The 25,938-nt window shown below is 38.0% G+C and overlaps 1 pseudogene; it reads right to left on the bottom strand.

The window, feature by feature from the left end:
• The window catches only part of LOC110291821 (homeobox protein TGIF1 pseudogene), a 95,249-nt pseudogene extending 71,304 nt beyond the window's left edge, over positions 1–23,945 (bottom strand).
• Positions 23,946–25,938: the final 1,993 nt, after the last annotated feature.

The following is a 25,938-nucleotide window of genomic DNA, read 5'->3' as shown; positions in this document are numbered from 1 at the left end:
CATATGATATGCACTCACTGATAAGTGGATATTAGCCCAGAAGCTCAGAATCCTTCTTAGAAGGGGGAACAAAATCCCCATGGAAGGGCTGGTGAGATGGCTCAGTGGGTAAGAGCACCCGACTGCTCTTCTGAAGGTCCGAAGTTCAAATCCCAGCAACCACATGGTGGTTCACAACCACCCGTAATGAGATCTGATGCCCCTTCTGGTGCATCTGAAGACAGCTGCAGTGTACTTACATATAATAAATAAATAAATCTTTTAAAAAAAATCCCCATGGAAGGAGTTACAGAGACAAAGTTCAGAGCAGAGACCAAAAGAATGACCATCCAGAGACTGCCCCACTTGGGGATCCATCCCATAAACAACCATCAAACCCAGACTCTATGGCAATGCCAACAAGAACCTGCTGACAGGAGCCTGATATAGCTGTCTCCTGAGGGACTCTGCCAGTGCCTGGCAAATATAGAAGTGGGTGCTCACAATCATCCATTGGACAGAGTAAGTACCCAAGGAGCCGAAGGGGTCTGAAGCCCCATAGGAGGGACATCAATATGAACTAATCAGTACTCCCAGAGCTCCTTGGAACTAAACCACCAATCAAAGAAAACACATGGTGGAACTTGTGACTCTAGCTGTATATGTAGCAGAGGGTGGCCTGGTCAGTCATCAATGGGAGGAGAGGCCCTAGGTCCTGTGACGGCTCTATGCCCCAGTATAGGGAATGACAGGACCAGGAATGGGAGTGGGTGGGTTGGGAAGCAGGGGGAGGGGGAACTGGTAGGGGACTTTAGGAGGGGAAATTTTAAAAGAAGATAACATTTGAAATGTAAATAAAGAAAATATCTAATAAAGATATTAAAAAATAAAGCAAATATGTTAAAAACAGAAAGAAAAGAAAGATCCTCCATTACTTGTTTGTTCAGTCCAATTCCGATGTGTTATATTTGTTTTATCTTATTGTACTTTGTTTTATTAAATTGAACTTTATTTTGTTATTATACCATAGAAGCCTGAGCTGAGTGGAGTAGATGGAGGAATAACTGTAATCAGGATATATTATGCAAGAAAAAAATCAGTTTTCAATAAAAGGGGAAAAAAGAAGCTTGGGGGTTGGGATTAAGTTTGATATTGTACAGGAATACAAAAAATTCAAATAAAATGATTTTGATAGCATTCAAAAATTAATTTTCCTTTAAGCTAGTTTTATTTTTTAGAGATTAAAATGTTTAGATGATTTTAACATAAAAATACTATCTAAAAGGTTATAGTTTTGTTTTAAAACATTAAAATAAAGTAAAGGTACTTATTCTTATACATGAAATGCTTGATTCTAAAGACATTTGTTTACAGTGTGCATGTGAGTATTCTGAGATGATTTGGAAAGAATAGTTTTTCTTGTCAAAATTTTAATTATCACCCTTTTATAAATTAAGCAAACAATCTGAATTTAGTTTCTTGAAATGGACCATGAGACATGTTCTGGCTTGTATGAAAGCTGTAAGTTGTACAAATGTTTGTCATATTTTCTGAAAGTTTAATATATTTTCAGTTCCTAGAATACTGTAAGGCAAAAGACAAAGTCACTGAACCATTAAATCAAAAACAGTTTTGAAATGTCATCCTTTGTTGTGGGGAATACAGAATCCAATCCTTTGCTTGTCCCTGTCTTCCCTTTGAATAAAAAGCAGAAACAGGATTAAACAGTGATAAGACTGTCACTTACTCTTTTTTTGTATGTTGGAAAACAACAGATATGTCAGTACCAATCTACAGAGCTATTGAGGTGTGGCCCAGGACCACAGAGGAGGGCAGTGAGCACTCGGTAGAGCTGTTTTCATATCGTGTATGCCAATGGGTCTGCTCATTGGGTCAAGGTAAGCTAAACCCATCACACATATCTTGTTACACAATGAAATATTTCTCCACACAGGAAAAAAAATGTCTCAGCTGGACTGCTAATGTCTCCTTCTGTGATGGTCCCTTCCAAATCTCCTGCAGTTCCAGCTGCTCAGGGTGCACTCAGCATTGTGAGTCTTGCCAAATCTGTTTGTTCTAAAACACCAATCCCTCAATGTTTACCAATCATTCCCCTGCCTCAGTCTTTTCCCACATTAACACAGCATACAAGATTATAGGACACAAAACCTAATGTTTTTTGCTGCTGCTGTTGTTGTTGTTTAATTTTTAAGCTGATAATTTGGTGTAGGAAAGTTGATAGAATTCTATTTTGACTAGAATATACTTGTAACAAAAAGCTAACCATAGTCCCCTACCCCTCTTTCCAAGTTAGGGATGTTTATTGTAAAAGTTAAATGCCATGTTTATACAACATGGCAGATTCTCACGAAATGCTAAATACTAATTTAATGGCTGGTGGGTTAACTACAGGACTTTTATATCATAAAAGTAGTGTAAGTGGGAAAATGAGGTGAAGGTCACCAGCAATGACTTTAGGAGATACATATGCCTGGAGTGCCATGAGATCTTCCCAGAATACTTTAATAAATACCTGTTGGTTTCTAAATGATATAAATATATATTTATTCAATAAAATATTTCTTTGTTTTGTCGTGATAGGATTGGCAAGACATGATAATCAGAAATTATTCATGTTGACTGTTGTACTGCAAATCATTAAAATCTATTTCTTTCCTTCTCAAAACAGAATTCACCACAATATTTTTTAAGTCAGTTTCTCACTCCTGACAGAAGACAAGGGACAATAAAAATTGCTGAAGAAATACCTTATTGTGTTTCTGTGCTTCCCAACAGACTCCTGAAAGTAAATTCCCAATGGGAATGCGTTTCCATAACAATAAGCCAGCTTTTCTGAAAACCAGAGGGGATAGCCTTGACTGGCAGAACAAAAACTACACATCAAAGGTCCATGTTACTTCCAGCAATCAAAAGCTCCACACTTCAGGAAAATCTTGATCATCCTGTCCTTTAGAGAGAGAACAAGGGGGAGGGGGAGTAGAAGGAAGTGAATAAAGGGAGAAGGGACAGTTAAGACAGAGAGAGACCTTCCATGTATCTCTTTCAGGATTTTCAGTCATAATGCAGCCATGACTTTCTTAGTGTCTTCTGACTCTGTGGTTAGTTCTCCTGCTGATCAGGTCACTTTGTCATAGATCCATCTTGGTCTCCCATTCCTCTCTTTGAACTGAACTCTCTTTCACTCTGTCTCCTTCCCTTGAAAACATAATGTGCTCACTTCTAGTATTGACTCTTTGTACTCCAGACCATGCATCCTTCCCAGCTTCCCTAAGTCAAGTCTGCTGGAGAATTTGATGCATAAACCCTCCCAACTATACCTTCACACTACTGTGCCTCTCAACATTGTGCCTGGAAACTGATTACTATTAATAAGAATCTTATCTGGCAAACTTTGGCTGGCTTTAACTCCTATCACCAAAGGCCAGCTAACCACCTTTAACTGTCTCTAATACACCCAACTTAAATATCATTTGTTGTTATTGTTGTTTGGGGAGGGAAAAATATAATTTACGTTTACAATTTAAGTAATTATTTTGTTTTGTTTTTTCAAAGACTCTATACAAATATATGCTGTAAGTTAAGCATTTAAACCAATTCCATTTTCTCTCCCCACGCCCTCCTTTCAGGCCTCTATTTCTCCTGGCTGGCTCCACTTCCATTCAATATATACATCCAAGATTTTATGGCTACACAGAAAAATGTCCACTAATGACAGAAAACATGTATTTTTGTCTTTTTTGAGATTGCTTTATTTCACTTATATGACCTAAATCATTCTCCATAATTAAAAAAATAGTGATGTCTAAAAGAGATTTGCTGTTCAGCCTTTGTGGTCACAGGTGAGAAGCTGTATACCAATGGCTTGCAATGAATGGGGCTTATACTTATGTTTGGTTTTTTTTGTTTGTTTGTTTGTTTGTTTGTTTTGTTTTTTTTTGAGACAGGGTTTCTCTGTATAGCCCTGGCTGTCCTGGAACTCACTTTGTAGACCAGGCTGGCCTCGAACTCAGAAATCCGCCTGCCTCTGCCTCCCGAGTGCTGGGATTAAAGGCGTGCGCCACCACACCCGGCTTGGGCTTATACTTATGAATGAGGGAAAGAAAGCTCTTTGACTGTTCTGGGAGGAAACCTATGCAGTGAAGATTCTGAAGCTCATTGCTTCACCCCACCCCACCCCACCCAGCCTGCCCTTTCTTGTTGGGTTCAGGAGAGTTCAAAGGAAGCAAAACACCTCTTACACTGTAATTAATCCCAGTATGTTCCTAACCGCAAACTAGAAAATTTGCTTCTTCTAAATATCCCTCTTCTCTCCTCCCAAAGTTATGTATGCCTTTCCCTTTGGCTGACTTCCTGGCTCTACCAGTCCTTAAGGCTCCTGATAAGGCCTGGGTGCTCATTATGTCTAGCTTATATAATCCCTTGCTTCTGCCTTAGCTACTCCCAATGTTTACATCAGTGTTCATTCTTCAGTTTCTTCTTCATGGTTATCTGTGCCCTTGTGGGTGCCAACTGAGGCTCTAGATTGCTTAGATTAGCAAGCCTTAGGAAAGGAAACTTTTCATGCAATCAGGATAATCACATTATACACACACACAGACACACACACACACATAAATCAGTCTCTGCAAGACAACATATCTCATGTTTACTCTCATTTGTCTTGAATTTTATATAGATACATGAATATATATACAAGATGGTATGGAAGTAAAAGTGGAACTGTCCAGGGAACACTGGGGACTGACAGGAGGAAGGAGGGTCACAGGTTATGTAGGAATATAATATGCTTACAGCATAGCATAATAAAATTAGATTAAAAGCTAGCGTGAAATCTGACACCATTCACTAGCACAGACCATCAGCACAAAGTACAAGGTGATCTTTGTCTCTAGCGTCTGTGACATTTGTAATCAGTAGATCACAACTGAACATCTTCAGTGACCAGGACCAAATACCAGACAAAGATGAGGGACAATGAAATGGCCAACAAAAGTTATACCAGCTGAAATGCCTTCAACGAACTCTCCCCATCTTGTAGTCAATAACCTCAATATATATTTCACTGAACACTAGATCCTGAAGGAACTAGAAGATGGAATATTTTAGGTGCACTCGGCAGTCTTTGTTCCATAAAATATGTCTTCTTAGGACGGGAAGGGAAGCAATAAGACATTATCACTTAAAAAAACAGTAAGTGTCCCATTGTTTTTGTTAGATACTTTGCTCTTTATTCATAACAGAAAGATAGCTGATATTTTAATTATTAAGTCAGATATGAGGACGAATCTTATGACAACTTGGCTAGACCATGCTACTTAGGTGCCTGGTAAAGTACCAGCATAAATGTCACGCTAAAAGTACTTTTTTAGATGTGATGAATATTTTGAATAAAGCAAATAATAATCCATAGGCATTATCTAATCTGCTGAAGACCTTAATAGAAAAAGATCAAAGTTCCCCCACCTCCAAAAAAAGGAATCTTATTTCTAAGCACAAACAATAACTCAAATTTCCTTGGGCTTCCAGTCTTCTGAACTCCCTTGTCCCCATAATTAATTCCTTAGGGTAAATCTTTCTCTTTTTGTATAATAATAAAAAAAAATAACTTCGAATTTTTGGAAACTTTTGAATTATTATATACATCTATGTAAAGGTTTATCTATTTATCTTTTCATATGTGTTCACAAACTATTGGTTCTCCTTATCTGGCAAACCTAATAGATCAGATTTAAGTTTGGGATACCAGATGTAGTGGTTGAAATGCTTTGGAAAGGTACCTAAGACTCAGAGCTATTTGACTAAGTCAACAGTTACTACTACTTGCTATCTAAACATATACCTCAAAGATGGAGACTTATATAACACTTGCAAGCTCTGAGTTTACTCCTTAGCACTGCCACACACAACGACACACACACAAAAACATCAGACTTTAAATATGTGTATGGTCGATTGATTGGTGTGATGGGGTGTTGGTTGGTGGGAAAACTCAGATCATCTCATTATTGTACTGGGCTTTCAACTGTCCACCATTTCTACTTAATTAGCCTTTTACAAAATTTGAGGGAAGGATCTATTGCTCAGAGTGTGAGAGTTCTTGCAGTACAAGTCTGAGGACCTGAGTTCAGTTCCTCAGCATCCATGTTAAAAGGTGACTGACCATGCCTCACAGAAGCATGTAAGTCCACAATATAAGAGACAGAGATGACATTTCTGGAACTTACTGTCAAGCCAGCCAAGCTCTAAATCACTGCCTCAAAGGACTTAGGGAGAAAATAATAGAGCAGTATACTGAACACCCTCCTCCTCTGGCCTCAATACATATGTGCATAGGCAGATTTTTACCTGTACACACATGTATGCATACACCAAACACACAAATACTATAATCACATAGACACATATACATATACAACACATACATACCTAACACACACATAAACAAGCACATGTGCACATTATATGCACACATGACTTACATTTAGACATATATTTTACTCACCATACATATACCACACTCATATACAAACACACAAAACAACCACAGACAACCACAAAAAATGAGCTTTACCATTACATTGTATTTGAAATTTTAATGTAATTCCAATAAACACTGAGTTATCTTTGATTTTCATTCTAGTTCTGATGATGAAGTGTTGTAGACCATTCATAATTTTCTAGAATTTTCATGTGGGGACATTTGAAATGGTAGGAAACAGCTCTATGGAGGTGGGAAGAATTTTTATTTTAATATGGTGAAATGTGGTAAAAATTGATCATGGTATTGATACTGTCATTGACCCAAATTAGTTCTTTGTGAAATCTGGCTGGACCTTTTCCTGCATTTCCTTTAGCTCATCCTGTAATGGCATCAGCAGAGTTGATGTGGACTAAAAACATATCAAGATACAGCTTTAATAATTATAATTTGAGGTCTATACAAACATATTTGATGAAAGCTTTGTTTGTATTGTGTGTTACTTAGTAGATTCTAGTTTCAAACACTGAATTTGAAGTATTTCCTGCCTCTGTACATTAATTTTTTTCTTTACATTTCAATGATTCAATCACCTATTAAGTAAGGATCACGGCAACAATAATAATAGTGTCATGTTCTGATAGATTCTGACTTTGAAGTTTGCACAGAACAGAAATGTTCATGTCAAATGCTTAGTACCCAACACTCAATGAGATTTTCAGAATCTTATAAGTTTTGCAGTTTTCACAATTTAAAAAAAAATGATAGCTAGGATTAATAGGTATAAATTGCTGTTCCTTTTAAAATATAAGTGAAATCTCTTTAAGTGGGTATAATTACAATCATCTTTAATAAGTAGAATTTCATGCTCCTACGTGAAAATCCTGACAGTATTGTACTTTAAAATGTTTCCTTTCATTGTGCCTTAAGGAAAATGCTCTCAGGAAATGAAAAAGTCATACTTTAGATCAGCAGCACTGAATCAAAGAGGCTGGGAAGAATGAAGCTCAGTTTGAGGAAGGGGGAATGGGGAGAGAACAAACTGTGCAATTAGTTCAGGACAACAGGCACCTGGAGCTGAGGCCTCAGCACTGATGCTCTTTAATAACTGTGGTTAGACATCCTCCACCCATCAAACAGAGCCATTACTGGGCTCTTATCTTTATATTAGGACCCTTAGGGTTGTAACAAGGTGATGTCTGCAGAAGCTGCTTTCAAAGTACCTGGAGTTTAATAAATTGTAGCCACCATTGTTGTTATAGTTTATAAATCTGAACTCTGAAGAATCATGCGTAAGAAAAGAAAGGGGAGTGACAATGTGAAGGACTGTGCTCAGGAGCAACCGAAAAGAAAGCACGCCTCAGTTGCCTAAGGATACATTTTGAATCACTAAATACACTGTGATGAAGAAATTGGTTTTGAGCCAGAGTCATGGGGCTGAGAGCTGGAGCTGAAGAGAGGGTCAAAACCAACCGCAGGAAGGTGTAACATCAGGCCCAGCTTTCAGAACTCAGGCTGGCTGAATGAGCCAGCAGAGAGACAATAGTTCTTTCCAGCAGGCTGGCATTGCTGACATTCCTTCAAGCTAAGAAGCAAGACAGGGCATGAGGTGGAAGCCCACACTTGTCAAACTTTCAAAAGGAGTTTTTGGATCAATATGTCTCAAACATTCTGCTGTGGGAAGGTCCGATTCCTGTGTCTTTCTTATTTGTTTACATTTAGTCACTACTGAATAAATATATAACTGTTCTTAAGTCTGTACTTAGTTCACACCCATACTCTGTGGCATTCTTATCCTATCAGGATCAGTGCTAGCTTTAATCATGTAACTAGTCTGGCAGTTTTGGACTTTTATTGGACTTTAAAACAATTCGCATCTCAGTGTCAATTGATTGAATATCAGTAACATTGAAATTTTGAAATTTCATACTCACTATCATTTTGTGTGTGTCCATTCTGACTGGCAATTTGGAGATAAAATACAGCCAAGTAGACCGGTTTTTGAGTTCTGAAACCCTATGCTTACATTCCTTGTAACTTTGAGCAAATGATTTAACCTCATGCATCAGTTTTGCATTCTAAAACTGTGAGATGTTGACAACTGTTTTCAATTATGTCTTTTTTCTTTCCATGCCCGTGTGTGTGTGTGTGTGTGTGTGTGTGTGTGTGTGTGTGTGTGTGTGTGTGTCTAGGTATCAGATCCCCTGAAGGTGACATTACAGGTAGCTATGAGCTACCCAGTGGGGATGCTCAGAAGTGAACTCAATTGTCTGTAAGAACAAAACACCCTCAGGGCCAATGAGCCATTTTTGTAGCCCTAGATACTGCGAATTTTGGAGATCTGTAAGAATGAGGTTTAAAAAAATGCTGGCATATGATAAAAATGCAATTCAATTGTTGCTTTCATCATTCTTCTTAAGGCTAAGTATGTTTTCTCATCTCATCAGGTCACTCTTAAGTGTTAAAAGACCCAGTTCCCAAGAGAACAGAATGTGTGGTATGCATGTGATGGTACTGGCATTTACTATCACTTCCTGATCCTAGGTGCTTAACTCCACTCTTTAAAACTTCTGTTTTTAGTGACAATAAACACAAAGTTTCTTTTCCTCAAACAAATAAATAAGCAAACAAACAAAAAAAAAACATTTGGTATAAATAACAGGGGGGTAAAAGGAAGAAAGGATGTTGTAAACATAACAAAAAGTTAAGAGGAAAAGAGAAAGAAAGCCTTTGATATGTTTGGATATTCAACATGAGGACATGGGGTTGGGATGAGAAAAGGGGGCTTGAAGAAGGGGGGACTTCCATGAGAGTCAATACTGAAAACTCTATCTTAGGTGGCAGACTATTGGCTTGGCACTATCGTGTTTCAAATTCATTTAGTTAGACATTATTACAATGAAGGAGGAGGAGGAGGAGGAGGAAGAGGAGGAGGAGGAGGAGAAGAAGGAGAAGGAGAAGAAGAAGAAGAAGAAGAAGAAGAAGAAGAAGAAGAAGAAGAAGAAGAAGAAGAAGAAGAAGAAAAAAGAAGAAGAAGAAGAAGAAGAAGAAGAAGAAGAAGAAGAAGAAGAAGAAGAAGAAGAAGAAGAAGAAGAAGAAGAAGATGATGATGATGATTAATGGATTCCAGAGTGGTAATTTCCTAAAAATGAAGTTACCTTATGAGATAAAATTTTGCACAGTCACTAAACCAGGTTCTGCTCTAATGACATGTGGATATTTGAACATCAGGTCACAGGTCATGGTTGTATTCTTGGCCTTTATTGTACTTCAGTAAACTTCTAAAGAACTTGGAAGTAAGGATCCCAGAAAATTTATCGAAAAAATTCTGAGGATTTTGGGTATCTTCCAAGTTTTGTACTTATCTCGGTTAAAAGTGGGAACTCTTTTTAAAGCTGGAGGAATGATAGGAAAACAGAGTCAGTAAAGACAGACATTATAAAATGAACTAGACAAACTGGAGGAGATCAAGGCTCAGATGATAAAACCTTATTATTATTACATCAATAAAAATGGCACAAAAGAGGCTGAAGAGGACCCAAGAATTATGGCAGCATTAAATTGAGGTGTTTTCATTAACATTCTAGTTTAAGTTGAAGCATTATTTTTAGAGAAGCATCTATTTTAACTTCACAAGTTTACTGGCTCTGTAGCTATTACTATTTTTAATTTAATGAATAAAATTCTTCAATTTATTATCTCTAAAAACTGTAAGAAATGGAAACTTCTGTTATTCTAGATGTTTGACTTGGATATGGTTGGCAGTGTTTCCCTGAAAGGAATTTTATTTTCCTTTTCTACTTAATTTAGTATTTTAGATTTTTTTAACTCTTGGTCCATACTTATAAGCATTATTCACCTTTACTCTTAGGTCAGTCTTTCCAGTAAATATGTTAGATATGAATCACTTACCACCTTTCACATGTATAAAATATTTAAAGCTAGATTTAAATTAGTCCAGAGCAGTAGATTTTGATTTCTTGATGCATAATGAGAAGGGAAGGATCACATTTTTCTTAAACTTGTTCCTGCTCTCTAGAGTAGTCTTTTCTCTTGATACTAAAAGCATAATTTAGAGACAAATGTTTTCCATACTTTTGTTTCAAGGTTTTAGAAATCAGAGGCAAATATTTTAAATAGTAGTGTCTAGGGTTTCTACAACACTTCATTTATCAGTCATCACCATGGAAATTGGTAAGTGAAAATTTCACGGAGTAGATCCTTATCATGTTAGCTGCCTTTGTTTTCCATTTCAGTCCCTTTGAAGGAACTCTCCCATAATGCATTCCACATTGACTTGCTGTGGGAACAATAACACTAACAGAATGTTTTAATACTATTTCAAATTTCAGTATCCTTACTAGACTATGGCCACTTTAGGCTTCTGAGAGCCTTCCTTCTTCGCATCTCTCAGCACCCTTTGGTCCTTGAAGATGATCATCACAAACAAGTACTAAATACACACTCCCCAAAGGTCATATGGTTGTATATAGTGTGAAAAATGAAAATAAGGGACAGTCCTCAAGCCCCCATTGTGAAAGCCATGTATAAACAGAGATACTTTATTGGCATCTTACCTGGTTCTAAATGCTTGGAGTTGTTCAATAGTAATTTCTGATTAAATAAGAGATTACACCAAATTTTTAGAACACTTGAAATGTGAACACTTAAATTGCTTCTGCGTGATTCATGTGAAAAGACAATTTAGCAAAGACACAGGGAAGCTGCACTACATAAACAACTAACCAGTTGGTAGTTTCACACTGCCGTGACAAATTCTTGAGAAGGGAAGACTTCATCCTGCTCACACTTTCAGATGGCCTCATCCATGTTCTTTTGAGTCTGTTGCTTTCTGGTGCTGTGCACAAGGAAGCAGACCATTACTTGGAGAGCATGAGCTAGAGAGAGAAGCTTACCTCTTGGAGGGCTGGAAGCAAAATGCCAGGAAGAAACTGAGGATACGATTTATCTTCCCAGGTTACTGTACCTCCTCCAACCTGGCTCCACCTCCTATTTTTCACTACTTCCCACTAATACCATCATACTGTGAATCATAAAAGCATTAATCTAAGGATTACATCATAACCCTCAGAATTGGGTTATCTTCCAAAAGCCCGTCAGTGAGTAACTGAGTCCCCCTGGCCATAGGACCACAGGGTCCATTTGCTTATAAACCATAAGACCATTGTTTAAGAGGCATGGCTGCATGGACAACATCCATCCAGTAATAATACTTTACCAGATGTCATTGGGGGCAGGTCCCATTTTCTGACCTGTAACCTTTTTTCTCTCTGAGTCACTCATACTGTGTTTCTTGTTTTGCTTCTTTATGATTTTTTTTCTAATCTTTATGATCTTTGACACTTAAAAAAAAACCAAAACCAAAACCAAAACCAAAAAAACAAAGCCGGGAAATGGTGAGACTCAGCCAGAAAATTGCCATATATATATATATATATATATATATATATATATATATATATATATATATATACTAATTTTATATATAATATATATATAATATTTATATTTATTATATTTATATATAATATATAATTAGCATATATATATATACTAATTTTCTGCTGTAATTGAAAAGTCTAAAGATTGCTTTAAACTTAAGTAGATGTTAGAAAACAAAAGATGAGGAATAATACATAAACTATTTACTGTTGCCATCTTCAAGGGGATCATCTAAATTGTCTCACCCCCACTGTACCCTTCCCACAAGCACACATGAAATCCACTTCTGTCAAGCCTTATATTCTGTCTGCACCTTCATCTTAACTTTCTGATAACCTATCTATCATTTCAGAACAATGGTCCATGTTTCACATAAACTGATTCTTGGTTGGTTTGTTTGTGTGTTTGTTTGGTATTATTTTGTTCTTGTTTTATTTTATTTTGTTGCCATGCTAGAGAGGAAACTCACATCTTCATGAATTCAACATATGCATGTGAGCTATGCCCAGTCTTTTATAAGTCAATTCTTGGTGATCCTCAAATACAGATTGGAAACTCTCTTAATAATTTCACGTTTTCTTTTTTTTTTTAACTTTTTAACTGATTCTTTGTGACTTTCACATAATGCACCCATTACCACCATCTCCCCATTCCTTCATATCTGCCCTTTGCCCTTACATCCTCCCCCATGAAAGAAAATAAAAAATAAAATTAAAATTAAAAAGAGAAACAAAAAAATAAAAATACCTCGCCATGAAGGCTGTTATGTGTCACAGAGTGTCCCACAATCTATCCCCTGGTCCACACATCTTAATTTGCAAATGTTCATTGCAATGAGCCATCAGTCTGGTTTGAGGCCTCTGGCTTCTGTCACACTTTCAATACAGATCCTCGCTGGGATTCCTCTCTAACACCCTGCTATTGCCCTGTGTCATAGATATCCTGCGACTTTGGATCTACAGGACTGGCCTTTCACGTGCTCCAGAAGGTCATAGATAAGGTAGATGTTGGGGTGGGCCAGCTCAAAGCCCTGGGTCTGAGCCTTGATGGTAGCTGAGTTGGTCAGCCTGCCAGGTCTCTATCACCAAACTACCAGGGTGAGCTCTCCATCGCTGCCCTGGCTCATCTCACTCAATGCTACGACCAGCAAGGATCAGGGCCGTCTCTTCCTCTCTCATACTCTGAGGGCTGGATCACCTGCATCCGTACCACCAGAGCCAGCTCTACTGTGCTATACAATCAAGGTGCAGGTCCTGCTCCCGAGTGGTGCAGTAGGTAAAGGGATGGGACAATTCTCATTCTTGTGGGACTTACCTGTGCCTCACCATCAGGGCCAGCTCGACTATGCTGCCCAGGTGAGATGGAAGGCTTGTTCTCCCAAGTGTGGCAGGTGGCGAGGGTCAGAGGAAGCATCTCTTCTTCAAATTTAGTGTCAGAACCTGGCTCTTGCAACTGTCTTTTAGGCCTTTCTAAAATTTAAATGTATTTTTATTCATCTTCATATAATACATCCCATCTGCAGCCTCCCTTCCCTCCCCTCCTCCCAGTCCCCTATCCCACCTCATCTCTCCCCCGGATTCACTATTTCCCCTTTTCCCTTCAGAAAAGGGTAGGCATTCCAGTGATATAAAGCAAACACTACACAATAAAGCTAGGTACATACCCTTATACCAAGGGGAGACAAGGCTATCCAGTAGAAGAAAAAGAATCCCATGAGCAGGCAAAGGAGTCGGGAGATTACCTCTCTCCCCACTACCATTGTTAGGAGTCCTACAAAAACACTAAGTTAGAGAAGCAGAGTATGGATTCAAAGGGCCTATTACAGAACCATGAAGGCTCCATGGTTCACACTTCAATCTCTGTGAGACCCTATGAATGTGGCCTCGTTGATTTTGTGGGCCTTGTTCTCTTGGTGTCCTTGACCCCTTTGACTCCTAAATCTAAGCTTTCTCTTTTCTATAGAGTTCCCTGAGCACTTCATAATGTTTGACTGTAGGTCTCTATGTCTTCTCCAGAGGAACCCACTCTGATGGTGACTGGGCTAGCACTGATCCCAGGAAGGAAGTAGAGTTTTGCAAGATATCATTAGGAATAATTTCATTTGCATTTATATATCTATCATCTATATCTTTCTAGTGTCCTTTCTTTCTGTCTTTCTTTCTTTCTCTCTGCCGTTTCTTTCTTCCTTCCTTCCTTCTTTTCTTTCTTTCTTTCTTTCTTTCATTCATTCTTTCTTTCTTTCTGTCTTTATTTATTTATTTATTTCCCTTCCTTCCTTCCTTCCTTCCTTCCTTCCTTCCTTCCTTCCTTCCTCCTCCTCCTCCTCCTCCTCCTCCTCCTCCTCCTTCTTTTTCTTCTTCTTCTTCTTCTTCTTCTTCTTCTTCTTCTTCTTCTTCTTTCTCTCTCTCTCTCTCTCTCTCTCTCTCTCTCTCTCTCTCTCTCTCTCTCTCTCTCTCTCTCTCTCTCTCTCTCTCTCTCTCTCTCCTTCTTTCCTTCTCAGTCATGTTTGGCTCTAACCTAGGAATCAGAGCCATTCAGCTTCCTGATCCTGTCCATCCAGGCTGTATCAGGCATAGGATCCCTCTTGTGGTATGGGTTTGAAGTTAGATCAGTCACTGTTTTGGCCACTACCACAAGCTCTGAGCCACCATTTTCCTCACACATCTTCCAGGAAGGGAAGGTTGTGGACCAATGATTTTGTGGCTGGGTTGGTGTCCCAGTTCTACCACATCTTTCAAGTCTTGCAGAAGAAAAAAAAACAATATTGAATGCATTCATTATTTTGATTTTGAATGCAAAGTTTAACAAACTTTTAATTGGCTGAGAGGCTGCAGGAAGACTCAATAACAGCTCCCTACCATCATCATTTCCCAGTGAGATTTTTTGTTAAAATAAGGCCTTCTGAATATCAGCAGAGTGAGAAGTTACTGTCGTGTGCATTTTAATAGCAGAAAACTAAATAGCAGAGGCCTTAGTTAGTTGTTCCAAAGTCAGAAAAGGAAACATTACAGACCTTGGATCCCAGCCAACGTGTCCAATCCCAGGAAGGAAGTAGATCATTGTGTTGCTTCATCTTACTTTTTATTGCGAGAGTTTCCATTTTTGAAAACCAACCTGGCATTTCATAAAAGCTCCCTCTGACAAACTTTGTCCTTTTTAATTGCCAAGGCCTTTGGATTCCAGGCTCTGTAGGCCTAAGGACATTTGCCCAATAAATCACAAACAGCTACAGAGGGAAACATCCCTGACACAAAGTAGCTATTAACTTGGGAAAACAAGCTCAAGAAAAATTAAGGAACCTGCTAGAATTTCAAGCATTAGAATCTCATCCTTGGAAGAGCTGTGGGGACAATAATAGTTGCTGGAGACACAAAACAGACAGAAAAATACTGCTTAAAACATTATAGTCCAAACAATTGTTAAGCACAGTGTCTACCCTCCAGTGCATCCACAGGGTCCTTATCACATGTGTTTGAAGACTACTGTACTAAATGCTCATTTAGCAGGTTAAATGGGTGGCAAAGGAATGGTTGGCACCCCTCTGTTTTTGTATGTAGTTTGAGCAAGAAAGATGAGCCAGAAAAAGTTACAAAGCAAAGAAGACATGCCAGCTGAGTGACATATCAGAAGGAAATAAGGACAATGGGACTTCTTTTTCTCAGAACTTCCTGCTGTGATTAGAGCTGGGAAGTGTGGTTTTTATGCCTGTATATGACAGGGCAATTTTCTTCAATTTGCCATATCTCTCTAGTGCAATGCTATCAAAAGAATCTCTATGGTAATGAACTTTTTAAAAATTTTGGTTGTTTAATAATGTATCCAATAGCTAAATATGGCAGTTGAGACCTTGAAAAGTGGCAGATGATAGTATGCAACTAATTTTTGAATAGTTTAATTAATTTAAATGTAAATAGCTTCCTTGGTTTTTGGCTACTATGTGGGACAGTACTTCAATAAACGCTGAGGCTATTTCTCTGTTTCATTCTTACCAAATTTAATAACTTTCTGTTTCTGTTTTGGTTTAGTGAGTATTATAATTTAGTGCATAATTGTGAGAAGTCTAAAATGTGCCATGCAGATCAGACTTAGTACACTAAAAATAATTCCCTGGGGCTGGAAAGAGGTCCCATTCTCACACTTGCTTCCCAAGTGTGAGGACTAGAGTTTAGATTGCCAGAACAAAGAAGACAGCAAACTGGCTAGCAAGACTAGCCAGGTTGACAAGCTCTGAGATAGATTGAGAAGTCTTGCATCGATTAATGCAATAGAAGACTAACATAGGATGATTCCCAACATAAATCTCTAACCTTCACATGCAAGTGCCCAAACATGTACATGTAGCCCACACATGTACACACACACACACACACACACACACACACACACACACACACACCAAAAAAAAATCCCCAGAAAATAATTTTACAGGGGAAAGTGGAATGTCTCATCAGATAAAGGTACTTCCAACTAAACCTGATGATCTCTATAGTCTCTCATTGTAGAGATAAAGCCTTCTGACTTCCACAGATACACATGACTCTCAAAAACTCACATAGATACACATACACATGTGTGCATGTACACATCCACTCTCAAATAATGAATGAGTAAATATCAGCAATTCTATAAATATGGCTGAATAATGTCTGAATTCTGTCTATTCAAAGACACAAACATGAGTTTCATTTATATAAAACAGCAGAAGACATTGAGAATTGAAATTATTTTTTTCTGTGTCCTGGAGGAATGTGCCTTCTCAAAAAAAAACTCATGTATAACATCTTAGTGCTTATACATGTGGTGTGGGAGACAGAGAAACACACACACATACACACACAACAGAGAGAGAGACAGAGAGACAGAAAGAGAGAGAACAAGTAAAAAAAGCCAAACAAAAATAATTGAGGCTTTGCAAGCACAAATGTCTAAGGTATGTAAAAATGAAGTTTATATGTGACATGTCAATCTGTATTAAATATGAGGCAGAGAAAACCCATGAGCTCTCATCCACAATGTATTCCACCACTTTGGTCACATCAGGGGGCCATCTGCTCAGCCCATCTGAGGTCCACCATCACTGTTTCATCCACCTGTGATAGTTAGCTGGCATGCTCCATGTGTGTTTGGAGACTACTGTACTAAATGATTTCTACGGCTCTTGAATTTCAAGCACCTTTGATTTTCCTATAATAAATCCACTAAATCTTTTAAAAGATGAGAGGAGGCTTTGTTTCATCAAAATCCTAAGTCTCTGGGGTTTGATATGCTTTATGACTGCTACAAATACTTATCAGAAGATCTGAGATATTGTTGCATGTAAACCCTTTCCCCATGCAAACTGTTCACTGATTGTTTAGTGAATAAATGATGCAGAAGTTCCTAGCATGGAATTGATCAGTAGGTAACATCTTCAAGCTGAGAAATTTCTAAAGCCTTTGATTGTAAGTGTCTGACAACATTGGATTCACTTCATTTTATGCTTTTGATTATTTTTTATCTCCCATAAAACTGTGACAGTAATTGAAGCCACAGCAATAGTTTATAGCTGCCCGATATAAATCCCCAGAGAGTGCCCATTGTTCAAGCTTGCTTTCTGTGGCTTCTGACAAAACCCTGACCAGGAAAGCAACTTGGGGAGGAAAATATTTATTTCGGTTTACATTTCCACATAACAGTCCACCATTGAGGGAAGTTAGAACAGGAACCATGTAGAGACAAGAACTGAAGCAGAAACCATGGAGGAGTGCTACTTACTGTGCTGCTTACTGGCTCAGGTTCAGCTACCATTTATATACAGCTTAGGCCAACCTGCCCAAGAGAGATTCTATACACAGTGGGTTAAACCCTCTAACAATCAACACAATTCTGCACAGGCCGATCTGATGGAGGCAATTCCCCAACTGACTGATCATTCTTCCCAGAGGACTCTAGTTTGGGTCAGGTCTACAGCTGAACCTATGACTCCCATGGAATAAATGCCAGTGAAACTGGTACTTGCCTAAGTTGTGACTCTACCTCCATCTCCTTCCTTTCATGTAGCAGGAATAGCATGGCCACCTCTATGTAAACGCCAGGGGCCACACAGACCTAATTGAGGACTGTGTGAGAGACAGAGGGTTGCTGGTGTAGACAATGGCAGGCAATTTTGAACTGCTGTTTAGAAAAGATATTTTCTTGGGACCAATGGGCCACGGGTAGAGGGTATAAAAGGAGCTTGCAGCAGCAGTGCTCGGATGAGCTTGCTGCTGCTTTTCTCACCTGCTCCCAGAGTCTGTGTGTTTGACTCTGCACCTCCTCACCTCCAACCCCCAAGGGCAGGCAGGGTCAGGTGGCTAGTAGTCCAAGGCCCGGGCACCACTTGTCTGTACACCAGTCTTTATTCTCAGACCCAGCAATCTCTTTCCACATTAGTTCATAATATATGGTAGAACAGTTCACTTTTGGTTCACTTGGCTTCAGAATTATAATCTTTCAATCAATAACTTCATAATTTTTCAACACGTATGAGAACTTTTGTCCCTTACCCCTGCCCTGTTTTCTCCTTTGCATTTCTGGGTCTCTAAATGCATTTAAACTTGGTCACTTGGTAATTATCTGCTAAGGCCATCAAAGATATTTTTTAACAGTTGGTTTTCCTGTACTTTATTTCAAGTAACTTCCACTGTCACTGATTTATACGTATTCAGCTTCTCTTCTGAAATGAATTCCTACTGTTAATTTTATTCAGTGGAATGCCCTTTTAACTTACTAAGTTTCACTATTACACATTCCATTTGTTTTTCTCTTGTTCATTTTCTCTAAGACCCTGATGGTCTTGGGGAATAGTTATATTCTCCATGTTAGCACTGATCTGTCATTGCTTCCTCTCTAGAATAGTTTCTGTCATGTGACTTTTGTCAGGGTGAGCAATAAACCTTCATAAAGTGAGTAATTTGTATCAAGCATGAAGCATTGTGAATGTTCAGATGCTGAGCCAGATTTTGCTGTATTCCTTTGAAGAACATGGTTTAGTCACATTTTAGAATGATGGTCTTTTAATGTTCCTATTAAAGTTATTTCAATGAAGTAGGCAGCTTTCGCTCCAAGAAATGTTAACCTCCAATATTCTGCTGTGGGTCTTTCTCTGAGCTTCATTGTATATTTTGTGCATCCAGTAAAACAGCTTTGCTCTACTTGATGGGAATTCAAAACTCAGCAATATGCATCGTGTGCATTGTTCATCACACAATTCCTACACAGGTCTTCTAAACGTAGAAGATATTCCTAGCTTGGACTCATGGGGCTTCACACGAAATTACATTTGTAATTTATAACCAAAGAATTACAGAGTCCCAAGCCATATTCAATTTTGGAAGTATTTCTTTACATATCTCTATCAGGTAATTTGCCTTATATATTCTAACTGCTGCCACCTCCTTCAGCTGGGATTAGTCACCCCAGTCTGATGAGACTGCTAGGTTTCTCACTTCCCCATTACTTTGTTACAAAGCTCTGAAGTTGTCTCCAAATTGAGGCCCCAGGGAGTGGGGAGGCCTGGCAGAGGTTGGGGGAACATCCTCTCGGAGACATGGGGGAAGAGAAATGGGATAAGGAACTGTGGGAGGAGTACCTGGAGGGGGACAATGGCTGGTTGTGGACTGGTGGACTGTAAACAATAAAAGTACTACAAAGGAGAAGAAGAAGAAGAAGAAGAAGAAGAAGAAGAAGAAGAAGAAGAAGAAGAAGAAGAAGAAGAAGAAGAAGAAGAAGCAGCAGCTCAACTCATTTGATTCATTTCTGAACTACCCAGTTTCTAAACATAGAGGATTTAAAAAATATTTTCTCCTGGTTTATGGTTGCTTGTTTTCAAGTAAAGATATGGTTATTCCCTTTGGCCAAAAGCAGAAATCCCCTAGATTTCAAACATGACTTCTTTTTTTTTTCTTTTTCCATATTTTTTATTGGGTATTTATTTCAATTACATTTCCAGTGCTATCCCAAAAGTCCCCCACATGCTCCCCCCACACACACTCTCCTACCCACCCACTCCCACTTCTTGGCCCTGGCGTTCCCCAGCACTGAGGCACATAAAGTCTGCACGACCAATGGGCCTCTCCCTCCACCGATGGCGGAGTAGGCCATCCTCTGATTCATATCAAACATGACTTCTTATGCTCATGATTTCACATTGGTGACACAAAATGGCCCTCTAGCTGTATTTTTATGTATATAAAGTAAATATTCCAAAGTTATGCTTCCTCTTTTTGTGTTGCCTTTCTATAGTTTCAAGGAAAATCCAAAACATTATTTGATTGAGATATTTGCTAAATATATGAAACTACTTGGGGACAAGATGCTGTCCCCTCAGAACTTTATTTATTAGGGATGAAACCTTCAGTTTTTGTTTATGAAGAAAATAAATTTTAAGGGCTGGGTGTGATGGTACATGCCTTTGATCCCAGAACTCAGGAGGCAGAAACAAGTAGATCTCTGTGAGTTCCAGAATATCTTGGTCTCCAGGGCTAGTTCTGGGACAGCAGAGCTGTTACACAGAGAGGCCCTGTCTCAAAACACAAACAAGCAAATAAAAGTGTGTGTGTGTGTGTGTGTGTGTGTGTGTGTGTGTGTGTGTGTCTATGTCTGTGTCTGTGTCTGTGTCTATGTGTGTATAGCATCACTTATCATTACATATACAATATTTCTTGAATGAGTTAGTGAATATTGATTGAACAAGTTCTTCTATGAAAAATTCCTGGAACATGGTTTTCAACACAACTCTGTAATGTGGTTGTTGGCACTCACACCAAATCTAGAAGTGGATGAGCTGAAGATCCAGCATATCATGATGTTTTCCCTGAAGGGAAGAAATGAAACAGTCTTCAAATTCTCAATAGCAGATTCAGCACCCTGTAGTGTCACTGAGCAAGTAGTTTAAAATCCTGTTTCAATGGAGTCAGTAAATTCACCAGATTTAAATGGTACATAGATTATTCTGTACCTGTGGTTTAAAAATAGTGTTTGGGTTTGTAGAGTAAAATTCAACTAAAACAATTTTGAGTACAAAATTAACACATATTGAAAAAGATGGGGAAAATATCCATATAATTTTTGACCTTGAGTCAAACCCTTTGTTCAGGTACACTCTTAATCTAATTAATAGTTACATTATGCATTGTGTACACACAGTAAAGAATAATTTTTAAATACTCGTCATTTTCTAAAAATCATTCTAAATAAAATGTTTTAAGATAAACAGAAATATCTTACCGCAGCATATTTGCAGTGATTTCTAACAAACTTTTGGCAACATTAACGGTAATTTACCATAAACTTATTTCAAACTATCAGGAAAAGGATGGGGAAAACGTTAAGATGCTACAATGTAATGTCTATGGATGGGGGTAGAGCAAAACAACACACACAAAGGTACCATCCCTTTTCTCTTCTCCTTAGTGATTAGTTGTGAGATTTTTAACAGTATCCCATTCAAGAGCACCTATGATGAAGGATGAGAGAACATTGATTCAGCCTCATTTCTTGCTTCTTGTTGCACGGTGAAAGCATCTATTGTTTTCTTGACCATGCTAAAATAAACCAGATGCAAGTAAATCGTACAAACATGTGGATTTGGCAAATGAGTAGACAGGGCAGAATGAATAATTTTCCCTTATTGTTTAGTTTAGCAACGTTAAGCACATTCTGTTACTGTGTCTGAGGAATAATGCTTAATAGTAAAACTGAAATGAGGAAAATATTAGACCATGAGAGAAATTGGCAGAAACTTAATACTAATATCTGGGAATTCTGAACTATTGGGCAGTTCGTTCACTAACTCACTCAAGAAATATTATGTAGGTTATGATATGTAATGCTGTGCTGAGTGACATGAGGGTATCCACTTACACTATCTCAGAATGTAGTGATCCACATCCTAGTTTACTGAGCAGTAAATTGGTATTTTAGAATGCATCAGTGTTTTAAAACAGAAAAATAATAATTTCAAAATATGTCAATATGAACAAATATTCTCTTTTTTATTTGTTTTCTTTTTCATTTTTTCCTCTTTTTTTTAATTAGGTATTTTCTTCATTTACATTTCCAATGCTATCCCAAAAGTCCCCCATACCCTCCCCCCCCCACTTCGCTTACCACCCACTCTCACTTCTTGGCCCTGGCGTTCCCCTGTACTGAGGCATATAAAGTTTGCAGGACCAACAGGCCTCTCTTTCCACTGATGGCCGACTAGGCCATCTTCTGATACATATGCAGCTGGAGAAACGAGCTCCAGGGTACTGGTTAGTTCATATTGTATGAACAAATATTCTAAAGTTAGTATACCTGTGCTTAAATGTTGTATTCATGAAGATGCTTAGGAAGAAGAGTCATTGGGAAATACATAGCACTAATTACAGGTACTGTATCATAAGATATGGAAGCCTCAATGTCTTCAGATGTTCTGTCTACCAGCTGAGGACCAGCAAAAGCCATGGTTAGAAGACTAATCCCAAATACAAAAGAAATGGAAGTCCCAACTTAAGGGTAAAGAGAGTTCCCCTTTCTCTGCCTCTTAATCCTCAGAAACTTTGGTGTATTCAATGATCCTTGTGCATGTAAGAGAGGCTTCTCTACCCTTATGTTACTGACATCTTCTGGAAGTATCTAAGAATTCTTCAGCACACTCAAATTGATTAAAAAAAAAAGTTAAACACCTCAGATGTTTTCAAAGGAGGCAAAACTAAATTTTAGCTGGATAGAACCAAAGCAGCCCGTTGAGGCTTAGTCCGTATACTGTGACACTCTTGCTTTATTAGAAAATCTCAATATTGTGAGATCTCTTATTGAAAAGTAGACAACTGTAAGGGGTTACAATAGAATGCAAAGATTCTTTTCATGCTAACTTTTTTTTTTTTTGCTTTAAAGCATTCATGTGTGTGTATGTATTTTATGTAAATTGACAACATTGTAATCTCTTTAAAATGACAAAAGTACATTATTTCTTATATCAGTTTTCTTTGTTCTTTTTAAAAATGTTTGTTTCAGACACTGTTCCCAGCCTCCATTCCTTGCAGTTAGTACCCTCCCTAAACCATTCCTTCCCCCACATCCACTCCTCCTTTGTTTTGCTTCAGAAAAGAGTAGGTCTCACAAGGATATAAACAGAACACTGCTTAACAAGACATAATAAAGATATAATAAGTCTAGGCACAGACTCCCATATCAAGGCTAGATAAAGCAACCCAGTAAGAGAATAAGGGTCCAAAGAACAGGCAAAAGAGTCAGAGACACCCCTACTCTCACTGTTAGGAGTCTCACAAAAATACCAACCTAACAATGATAACCAATATGCAGAGGCCCTATCAGAGGCTCACTCAGGCTCCATACTTCAAGCTCTGTGAGCTCCCATGAGCCCTCTTAATTGAATCTCTGGGTTGTGTTCTCCCCTACCTCCCACAATTCTTCCTCTCACTCTTCCACAGGGTTCCCTGAGCCCCAATCTGGGCTCTCCTGCCACCTAATATTTGGTTGTGAGTATGTACATTTGTTCCCATTAGCTGCCAAAGGAAGCCTCACTGATGATGATTGGGCTGGGTACCCATCCCTTTTCTCTTCTTAGTGATTAATTGTGAGACTTTTAACAGTATCCCATTCAAGAACACCTATTGTGAAGGATGATAGAACATTGATTCAGCCTCATTTCTTGCTTCTTGTTGCACAGTGAAAGCATCTATTGTTTTCTTGTAGCAGAATATCATTCAGAACCTTTGTGGTTATTTTTATTGTTGTTATTGTTGTTATTGTTTTTCTGTGCTAGGTCTCTGAGCTTCTGGTCCTGGCCATCCAGGAAGTGTTGAGTAATTGGTTGTCCACTCCCACATGTTCTGTGCCTCCACTGTTGCAGTATGATACCTTGAACGCAGAATGAATTGTAGGTTGAAGATTTTTGTGTCTGGGTTCCTTTCCTAGTCCCACCACTGGAAAATGCCTGGTTACAGAAGATGGCCAGTTCAGACTCCATACTCTCCATTACCAATAGCCCTTCCTAAGGTCACCCTGGGGATTTTTCCTGAACTAGGGTTCTATGTTGAACACTATTTCTCCCTGGGCTTTCTCTTTCCCTTCTCCCTCCTGATCACACCTGTTCCCATCTGCTCCAGTCCACCCCCAAAATCATATTATTTGTGAATAGTGATAGTTTGACTTCTTTCTTTCTAACTTGTCTCCCTTTGGTCTCCTTTAGTTGTTTTATCACTTTCATTAGTACTTCAAGCACTGTACTGAGAAGATACAGAGAAAGTAGACAGCCTTGTCATGTTCCTGATTTTAGGGAAATTTCTTTTGCATTTCCATTTAGTTTGATGTTGGTTATAGGCTTGCTGTAACTGTCTTTATTACATTGAGGTATATTCCTTGTATCCCTACTCTCTCTAAGATTTTTATCATGGAAGATTTTTGGATTTTGGCAATAGCCTTTTCTGTTTCTAATGAGATGATTCTATGAGTTTTTTTTTTTTTCTTTCAGCTTTTAACATGGTGGATTAAAATGATTGATTGGTCTATGTTGAACCATCTCTATAGCTCTGGGATGAGTCCCCCCTAATGATGGGGGAGGGCAATCTTTTTTATGTGTCCTTAAATTTGGTTTTCAAGTATTTTTGTTGAGATTTTTGCATATATATTCACAAGGAAAATTGGTCTGTAATTCTCTTTCTATCTTGAATATTTGTGTGGTTTGGGTAATTGTAAGAAAAGTTTGGCAATGTTCCTTCGGTTTCTATTTTGTATGTAATTGGAGTAGTATTGTCATTATCTCTTTTTAAAAGTCTGGTAGAATTTTATCCTAAAATTGTTTGGCCCTGAGCATCTTTGGTTGTGATATTTTTAATGACTACTTCTATTTCCTTGAAGGCTATTTTATTTAAATTGTTTATCTTATCTTGATTTAACTTTGGTAAGTAGTTTCTATTAGGGCCAAACAATTTTAGGATAGAATTCTACCAGACTTTTAAAGAAGAGATAATGACAATACTACTTTCTTTTCTGGTGTCATCTATTTGGTGTTCTGTAAACCTCGTGTGTGTGTGTGTGTGTGTGTGTGTGTGTGTGTGTGTGTGTGTGTGTCTACTACTTTAGGTTAAGACATTTTTCTTTTATGATTTTGTTGAAAATATGTTCTGGGTCTTTAAATTTGGTCTTTCCACTGTGTCCCAGATGTCCAGGATATTTTGTGTAAGGACTTTTTTCCTAGACTTGACTCTTTAAAAAAAAATCATTTCTTCTATTGTATCTTTTAGGCCTGAGTTTCTTTCTTCCATCTCTTATATTTTGTTGGTGATGTTTGCGTCTGTAGTTTTTGTTCACTTACATAGGATTTTTATTTAAAGAATTTCCTTAGTTTGTGTTTTCTTTATTGATTTAATTTCTATTTTCAGATCTTGTACACTTTTGTTCTTTTTTTCAACTGTTTTTCTTTCTTTCCTTCTTGGGTTTCTTGGCTGTCTTTAAGGGGTTTATTCATTTCCTCAAATTTTCTGTATGTCTTTTTCTAGATTTTTTTTTAAAGGGATTTGCTTATCATCTACATAAAGTTGGTGTTAAAGTCTTTTCCTTGTGCTTCATTTCATTCCTGTTGGAATATTCAAGGCTTGCTGAAGTAGTGTAGCTGGGGGTTCTGGTCATGATACGTTTTTTGGCCATTGTTGATTGTGTTCTTTCTGTTTTGCATCTGGGTTTGGTGTGATTATTTGGTGTGGTACTGATTTCTGAATTGTTTTTGTTGGAAGTATATCTGATGCCTTGCTTTCTATTTCCTCTCAGGTCTTTGGACCAATATAACCTTCTCTTTGCCCTTAAATATTAATTTCTGTGTTGGAAAAAAAGGGAAATTTGAAGTATTGAATCTATTTTTTTTATTTATTTCCACATATAAGCATATAATCTGTTTTAAACAGGTGATTCAAAAATAATCAAATACATGGTAATTTCAATAAAATGCTAAAATTTATATGAAGAAAGAAAAG

Source organism: Mus caroli, unplaced genomic scaffold (genome assembly GCF_978045245.1).
Source record: "Mus caroli unplaced genomic scaffold, Mus_caroli_1 scaffold_3, whole genome shotgun sequence".
Lineage (NCBI taxonomy): Eukaryota > Metazoa > Chordata > Mammalia > Rodentia > Muridae > Mus > Mus caroli.
This window is presented reverse-complemented; position numbering and strand designations above follow the sequence as displayed.